Below are 6685 nucleotides of genomic sequence, written 5' to 3' on the forward strand. Positions count from 1 at the left end.
AGAATAATGAAAACTTGAATTTGGCTGAACTAAGAGATATCTTTAATCATTTAACCTGTAACATCTCATGATGGAGAGAGTAGAAAATATTAAATGATTTAATAGAGTGGTATAAAGTCAAATCTAATAGATGTGAAGAGATATCTACATGGCAAAGTTTTCTCAGATTGCAGATTCCTTAAAAGTCTTTGGAAATGATAGGGGGAATATTAGTCTGGATCTTAAAACTGAAACATATTGAACTTAAGATAAACTTCAATGAGACTAAATTTCAAAATATTTAGTGGAAAATCCCAGAAATAAACAATTTATAAGTATTAAATTGTATGCAATTCCGACTGTCATGATAAAATTTTGAGCCATCTTGCTTTGTCCCACATGAGACGTGAATCATCCCTTTTTCCATAGTATCCAAGCTCCATACACTCCATGCCCCTTAGTCACTTAGCCCTCTCAGTTATCAGATGGCTATGAGAGAGACAGAGACAGAGAGAGAAAGAGATACAAATACAGACATAGACACAGACACAGACACAGAGACACAGACCTACAGACACACAGACACAGACCTGGGCCACAGAGCACAGTCACAGACACAAACACAGATACAGATACAGACACAGACACAGACTACATTCACATAATTTTTATTACATTATATTATTAAATTACTCTATTTTATTACTGCTGTTAATCTTTTACTGTGTGCCTGGTTTATAAATTAAACTTTATCATATGTATGTATGTATAGGAAAAAACATAGTATATACAGGGTCTGGTACTATCTGAAGTTTTAGGCATCCCCTGGGGGTGTTGAAAAATATCTTCCATGAACAAGGGGGGACTACTGTGTAAATTAATTAAATCTACAGATCATTAAATCTAATAATGGTGATTCTTCTGATCTATAAACATGTTATCTTTTTCTACTTAGGTTTTATTTAATTTCTCCTAATAACTCTATTTAATTTTCAGAATATATGCCTTATATACATTTTGTTAACTTTACCCCTAAGTATTGAATATTTTTCATGTTTTTGAACATAATATTTTTAATTGAATTTCAAGTTTATTATTATTATATAGAAATAGAATAAATGTTTAAATTGAATTTGAATGTGTGCTAATTTTGGCAAATATCTTTTCTGTACTTGAGATAAGCATAAATTGTTTTTTCCTTGGTTGACCTCACAGATTGCAAGGACCTTGTCAGCTTACAGTCCCTTATTTTTTTAATTTTTACACCTACAACACCTGGTCTTCCTAGGTGGTCTCCCATCCAAATACTAACCAGATCTGACCCTGCTTAGCTTCCAGGTCAAATGGGATCAGGCTTGTTCAGGGTAGCATGGCTGTAGACTGATTTTTGAATTCTAAATTGACCTTGCATTCCTGAGACAAACTTACACATTTTAAACTTTACATTGTTGTTTACTAGGTTTTATTGTATTGTTAAAAATAGTGTTCTCTTTTATTCCATCACTTAGTTAAGTTCTTGGAGTAGTTGAATCCTCTTGAGGCTTCATTTTAAGTGTTTTAGGGTAAGCCTAGAGTAGCTTTTAGTCTATGGTTAATTTTGTCCCACAACTAAGGTGATATTCTGAGAATTCTATTTTTCTCATTTATTACAAATTTTTGCCATGCTGATTTGTGGAATCCTGACCTATTCTTCAATATGTCTGTCTATTCCATTCTAGTAGTTCTTTTCCTGTAAATTCCTCTCACACAAGTATAGATCAGCCAAAGGGGACCATTCTTCAGAACATGATGATTTGAGTTTAGTGGCTTTGATCAAGACAAAGTAGCATAAGGAATTAGAGAAAAAGTTTCCATATTTTGAAAAGATATACATTAAGTTCTCTTTGATGCTAATTTAAAATACATATTTAGCTTCCAAATATAATTTCCTGTTATTATTCGAAGGTCATGACACCATATAAAGACTAAGAACAACCAGTAAAGTCATTATCAATAATGTATTTTTCCTACATCAAAAACCTATGCAAATATTCACTTTCAGCCTAAAAATTATTTATATTTAATATTTTAAGTTAATTAATTTGCATATGATTAAATAATTTTGCTCGTTATATTTAATACAAATAAAATTTCCTCTTTTCCAGGAGTAAATATGAAATAATTCAGTGAGCTACAGGAATTTCTCAAGATCTGCTAAACAATTCCAATAATGTAAGCTGACATTCACTGAGCTTTTACTATGTGCCGAGAATGTTACATACATTATTGTGTTGTAATGGGAAGAATTTTGGAGTTGATGCAGAGTATTTGGTTTTACTTCTCAGCTCTGTCAGCTTCTATGTGTCAATGGGAAAATTCACACAAGGTTCTCAAGCCTTTGTTTACTTATTTATAAAGTGAGAATGGGGAGAAATGACACCCAGAGTATCTGACCACCAACGTGATGTGAAAACCCTTCTAAAACCCTATAACATAATACTATCTTTGAAGACATGCTATTGTGACATTTACATACTCCCTTTGATATTCACATTATATACAAGGATATTTTTATTTCATTACATATACTGCATAACATATATTTCATTATATATGTATGTATTTGCATATGTTTATATATTTATTTATGTGTGAGTATATATACACACAAATGCATATACATATACACTTATATATACACATACATGTGCACATATACACACACACACATATATATATATATAATTTCTTAATGTGCACTGTAACAAATTCTTAAAACTAGAAAACAAATGGTCAGTCTCTTCTCTAAGACTGACCAATATGTAAATTCTTTTCATATGTAGACCTTCCTGCACATTATATTATCTATAATTGTACCATAATTTACGAATTTGATTAAGTGGGAGATTAGATCTCATTTTAATGAGACAGAGTCATAATTTTTATTTTTTTGCTCAGCAGTTTCTTCTTGTTTTAAACTTCAAAACTCATACTAATAGCCATTGTTTAACTGAATTAAAAAGAATTCACAATTTTTCAAACATTTGAGTACCAGCAATAGAGTGGCAGTCTCTTGTGTTGCTCAGAAAATTACCTTAGATTCCAGGATCAACCCCCATGAGTTTAATTTTATCAAAGAATAGATGTCTTATGAAATATAGTCCCAACCAACATAATCAGTACCTTTCAAAGTATGTTTGACATTGAGAAGTACTGAAAAACAACATAGAAGTCAGAGAAACAGACATCGATGGCCTGTCAAATTTTTTGTAGACATCATGCTATTATCAAGGCACATAAGGATAAAATAAAATGACCTAGCTGACCACAGGCTTACAAATGTCTTGGGAAGGAAAGAAAAATGGTGAATCAAAAGGTATCTTTGTTGCATGTCCCCCCAGGCCTTCTTATTGACAGGAATGACAATGGTCCCAAGATGCACCATTATCTATGACCAGCAAGCAGACATCAAATGCTCCTGAGCTGTATCTGTCAGAATAGAAAATTCTGCTCAAAACAGACAGGGCTTGTTACGTTTTGTTCAGCTAAGGTTTGTCAAAAGCTAGGGTCACTTGTACGTGCCCTGCCCTGAAGGGAAACTGTAAAGCCAGAGAAGTACATTATTCCTCAATGTTTCTTCTGCAAGGAGACTTTGAGTCTGCTTGACCAAAATGTTTTGAAAGTCAAGTCAGGACTCAAAGGAAGTGGAAAACAAAGTTAATAGTCTGTCATTTAACTACTTAGGAATGAGGCTCACATGCTAAAGAGGCAGAATTTTAAAAGATTCTTACATTTAGATAATTTTTGTGCTAAGTGTGATTTGTTATTTCAAACTCAAAAAAGAAAATACTACTGTTGCCGAAATTACAGAGAACAACTTAATGTGTTCTGGCCAAGCATTTTATGCCAGGGCATTATGGAGCTTATTACAGCTTGAAATATTTACATTGGTAAAAGATTTCTCTAATTTGCTTCTTTTTTACTAAAGAGAGATTTTATATACAAATGTCCAGCCTCTGACACTTAAGTAAACTCAATAACTTGGAGAAACATCTGTTAACCACTCATAAGAAAATGCAAGTTGAGAGTATTTCTTTAATTGAGTCCTTAAAAAAAGTAACACAAACTTTTTTTCCTCTTTAATATATTTGAGGGTGAAAATGTAGCCATCACAAAGACAGTGAACAAAGGGATTTTTAACTCCCCTCCCTTTCTTTATTATTTTTTTCTTTCCTTCCTCAACTCTTTCTTTTCCTCTCCTCCCCTCTTCTCTTTTTTATATTGTTTTACTTCTCAATTCATAGTTTAGCACTTTTCCTAGACCCAGAAAAAAGTTCCATTTTGATCAAATCTGTTATAACTGTTCTTGTTAAAAAATATTATGTCATTACCATTATCATAAATTATCATGTAATTTTTTTTAAAGTTTGCAAACTGATAGCTATGAGTTTTGTGTTTTACCCACATGATCTTTTCCAAAGGCTTGATTTATTTGCCATCTTTAGAAACTGGAAGATTTCATGCAATAACTTATTTTCGGGATTCTTAGAAAAAGAGAAGTTGTGGTAATTTGGCAGTGCTGAGTTTGAAATTCTGCATAGCAATATTCTTCTAAAATGCAGGAGGTGGGAACATGGCTAGACAGGACCTGTGAGCCCCAGTGTATCACAATTCCACCAAGTTACTTCTCTCACTTATTCATAGAGGTTTGAGTTGCTAGTTCTGCTCAAATTCAATTAACAAATTAAACTAATCAGCTACTTCCCATATTGTACATGACTACAATTCTAGTTGGAAACTCACATCAGAATGTAATTACAAATTCTTCAATAAGCAGAAATTCAGTCTCCATCACCAGACTGTGAGCTTTGTTAGGAGGGTGACCATATTTTAGACATTGTTTACTATTCATAGTCATGCCAATGGGCCACATATAGAGTGGACATTAGTAAATGCTTGTGGCAGAAAGAAAGGAAAGGAGAGAAGAAGAGAGGAAGGGAAGAAAATATTTTGAATAAAGAAAATTCATCTTTTATTTTTTTCTATCTCCAATAGTACTAGTCATGCTGTATGTACTTGAATAAATATTCATGCTCGACTGGTTAAACAGGAAAGAATATAAGCCTTAGAATGTTATATTACCCAGCTAATATTATAGTGAAGTTCACATAAGATCTTATAAGTATTTGTCTAATTAATTTCAGAGAAGATTTATGATAATGATTATGAGACATATTTTTGATAATATCTTATTTCCAATAATGTTGTGCAAGATCATCCATCTTCCTTCACTATTTCTCAGCTATAAAGTTAGAAATATTATCTCTACTCTAATCACTGAGGCAAGGAAATTTTGCTGGGGTAAAATAACAATTCCTTTTGACTTGGAATATCTTTTAATTATTGAGGAGTCTAAAATTTCCTCCATGCAAAATTCCAGAGAAAAGGGACACTAGATTTGGAGTCAGTAGCCTTTGGTTTCAGGTTCTAGATAGGTCATTCATTTATTAGCTGTACTATGGACAACAATCACTTAATCCTGATATACCTTAATCTTTTCATCAATAAAGTGTAGTCAAGATACTTTCCTTGATAACATTACAGTATTGTAAAAAAAATTGAAAATACTATGTAAAAATGTAAGCATTTTATGTTTTTAAGAAACCTATAAGCATATATGTAATAAGGAACATAAACTTGAGAATAAATTCCTGTTTTAATAATAAACCATACAATTTAATATTTTCTATTTATCACTCAACTTGATAAAGACAATTGATTTAACTAGTCGATTAGTCTGAAGGTCAATTTGACTGCATTAACCAATTAATTCTGTAATAGAGTCAAACAGTTGATCAATTCATGTTAGCAGAGAAATGCAAATTATCAAAAATTGTGTGTTAGGATTACCTAGAGTAATTTACTCATTGTTTTATTTCTGATTATGAGATTTCTAATGCTAATGTCCCTGATAAAGTGCAAAAATTCCTAGAGGTACATGGAAATTTATGAACAACAGTGACCGTGTCCAATAATCTCTGTAATTATTTCTCTCACTTTATCATGATACACTTTTGACATTTCTAGTCATTACTCTTAGGCAAGACCAAATGGCCAACTCTATGAAGCTTTTTTGATATTCTCTAAAGTTTAACACTCTATTCACAGTATTCTATTCATTGTTAGAGCTATCTTACTGTTACATTTTAATTATCTATTTATGTGGCTATCTCTAATAAAATTGTCAGGATGTTGAACATAGAGACTGCATAGTCTTTGTGTTGGAACCAAAAAATCTAGCATAATATCTGGACTTTCCAGGTGTTCTGTAATCATTTGTAAAAAGAGAAATGTAAGAGTTATTGTACTACTGTTCAACATAAAAAACAAATTTTAAACAATAATAGAAAAAAGAATATATGAAGAGGGATAATAAACTGGAGCTTTAACTGTGATCTCTTCTCTTCTCCCCATTTGCTGTCTTTTTGGATCATCTGTTGGTTGACTCTCTTCCTTCTACCTTAGAGGTGGCCTTTTTTTGTTTGCACTTTTCCTACAGGTGGACAGATATACTCTTGAAAAAAAAAGAATTATCTTGAAAGCCATTGTTTTTTATTGTACTTGATCATGAAGAATATTTTCTGAATCGTTCTGACTGATGATAAAAACTCAAGGCATATAACTGAGGGCATGGATTATAAAACATAAGCTAAGTAATAGAGCAGAA

At 31.9% G+C, this 6685-nt stretch overlaps 1 pseudogene; it reads right to left on the reverse strand.

Moving 5' to 3' along the window:
• Positions 1–1242: 1242 nt before the first annotated feature.
• LOC120597443 (uncharacterized) lies at positions 1243–1360 on the reverse strand (annotated as a pseudogene).
• Positions 1361–6685: the final 5325 nt, after the last annotated feature.

This window comes from Pteropus medius, unplaced genomic scaffold, assembly GCF_902729225.1.
Source record: "Pteropus medius unplaced genomic scaffold, Ma_sr-lr_union100, whole genome shotgun sequence".
Lineage (NCBI taxonomy): Eukaryota > Metazoa > Chordata > Mammalia > Chiroptera > Pteropodidae > Pteropus > Pteropus medius.